Below are 2,878 nucleotides of genomic sequence, written 5' to 3'. Positions count from 1 at the left end.
CCAGTCTCTCATGTTTCTTTGCCATCTTATTTTATACAAATCTTTCTCACATTTGAATCAGCTCAAAAGATATACATCCTTTCCATAAAGTAACACTTTATTCATGTGGAAATCTGGTACCTCGAGATGTCTTGGTGTTAATGAGAGTGCAAGTACAAAGTATATATGTACATATATATGTATGATTATACAAATCTGTTTTTCTAAAGTTTCCTTGCCAAACAGTCTTCCAGCTTCAAGGAGAGGGACTCACTTTTGAAGTACAAATATTCCGTAATTACCAGGCAAGTGTTGTTACTGGGACACTGATAAGAACTGGTGAACTGCTAAGAAGGTTGGAAACCAGGTTCATCTCTAATGTTTTTTGTTGATGTCAAATGTATTACAATAAAACTGTTACTGATGTTTTTGATCATAAAGAAGGCCATGTTTTAGTTGCACCAATATACACATAAAAAAATCTATATATTTGCCTCCACAGTCAATATGTAAATTAAATGTAACAGTGCTCATCACATTATGAACAAAGGAGTCGCTGTCCCTGTGTAAGGAGTCAGATGTAAAACAATCAGGGAAAAATTACAAATGTGACTCAACAAACAGAGCTTAGTCCTAATTCCACTCACGGAGAAGAAGCAGCCTTTGGCAGGTACAGTTTAAGGAGAACAAAAGTCATATACATGTATTTTTGATTTTATTTATATCTTCTTTCACTGTTTCCTGCTTCATAGTTAAACTCTTCAAAACTAACTCATGTTTTTGTGTTACTGCTAAATATTTTAGCTGTTGGCTGTAAAGTAAGCTAATTCATGGCTGCAAGAGTCTGGATTAGTTCTAACATATGTAGATGGACATACACACAATTATTTTATGTCTGACAATGATTTGCATAACACAAAAAACAAATAAAAATAATGTTAAGTATTTTTATAACAGCCTTACAAAGAATTAGAAACAGCATGATATTGATAGGCTTGTTTTTGCATTTTGCATTTTGCATTTTGTTTTGTTTGTTTGTCTCCCCCTGCCTCGGGCTAATGGTCTTCCATGTGTATTTTCACGCATTGTTGTAATGTAGATTTTGGAAATAAAATCTGATTATTAAAAAAGAAAAGTAGCACCTCAGGTTGCAGTGTCACAGTCCCCTCAGAATTTACTGACGCATGCAGTGAGACCATTCTATGGAGCTTTACCTCTCTGTCCATTAGATTACAGCTGGCTGCTTGTGACCAGCCACTGTAGCAAATTGTCAATTATGATTTTTATTGTAGTGCACAGCCGACTCCGTGGCCTCAAGGGGGAGGGTGGATGCTACCGAGGAGGTATACCCCCATCCCCTCTCTCCTCTTCGTCCTTGCTTCATTCTTCCACCAGGCTAATTTGGTCGCTAGTCTGTATGACACCTGCCACCAAGCCTAACAGAGATAACCATTTCCCCATGGATTTCCCCTGGGAACAACCGGGAGAGGGAGGTTTCTGTAATATTTGTCTGAATACTCCTGAGGGCTGGTACCGGCTGCGGGAAGGTGATTGTGAAGCTGGCAATGTGGAAATGGGCCATTATTACTGTTCATTATTAGATTTTTTTTCAAAGATTAAATAATATGTATTAAATCTATTCAATTACACTATTCAATTCAAAAAGCAATCAATAAGACATAAAATTACAAGATTTTGTGGTTTTATTCACATTTACAGTACAAACATTCACTTTTTTATTTGTCACCTAAGTGTAATGTACAGATCTTAGCAGCAATTCTTCTTTATTTTAATTTACATAATAAACACACTATAATCTCTCACATCTTTGTCTACATCTTTTGTACATATATACACTCATAAGTACAACATTGCCATTCAGACATGACTTTTAGTTATAATCTGTCAAAATAAATCTGTAAGTCTGCTTTCATGAGGGACACAGACCATGTGAAATGCATATAAACTAATGATGTCTTGTCTGATGTCACATATGGAGTACAGGCTGATGTCGACCATCACAAACACAAATCTTTGCCTATTTGATCTTTGCTATAATGGGAAAGCACAGTCAGGCTTCCTGCTGCTACATTAAGTTGAAATCAAACATTATTATATGTAAATCAAACAATGTGAATTCCTGAAAACCTCAGTTTTTTGTTTGTTTTTTTTAAGTGAAGCTGCCACTAGCCAAGGGCTGAACATAAAGCCTGAACCCACAGGAGTCCAGAAATCCCATGTTCACTACATGTCAGCTGGTTTTGGTGACCTGATAAATTGCAACTTAGCCTTATTTACCTGATTAAAATTCAGCTGCTTTATGAGTTAATAGTGGTACCCACAACAAATATCTGTCAGTATATATGTGTCATCATGACCTGAAAACTGATGAATATATGTGTGTGTGTGTGTGTGTGTGTGTGTGTGTGTGTGTGTGTGTGTGTGTGTGTGTGTGTGTGTGTGTGTGTGTGTGTGTGTGTGTGTGTGTGTGTGTGTAAATGGGCAGATGTTATTTAGACTGCCTATAATCAAAGCTTCTGATCTGCATGTGTGCAGGGGTTAGTAGATACACCCCATATTATTCTCAAGAATAACATCTACACCATAATTGGACATAAAAAACAGATACTGATTGTTTTGTATTTTGTTTTTTTGTTTTTTTTAATTGATGTCATCTTTGATCTGCCATGTCTGCTGAATGTAACCCTGCTACCTTCAAAAGATTATTTATGGACTCCCTTTTTTCCACATGATCATTACCCAGTGGTTTATCCGTGAGGCTCCAGTTTGTAAATTGTGGCAGCTCAGAATTGAATCAAACTGAAGCAACTCACAGGCTGCTGTCAGTCAAATCTGATCAAACCACACCTGCTGAAGGAGATGCCCCTTAGACAATTAA

This window comes from Echeneis naucrates, chromosome 20 (genome assembly GCF_900963305.1).
Source record: "Echeneis naucrates chromosome 20, fEcheNa1.1, whole genome shotgun sequence".
Classification (NCBI taxonomy): Eukaryota; Metazoa; Chordata; class Actinopteri; order Carangiformes; family Echeneidae; genus Echeneis; species Echeneis naucrates.
The sequence above is the reverse complement of the archived record's forward strand: the minus strand, read 5'-3'. Positions refer to the sequence as shown.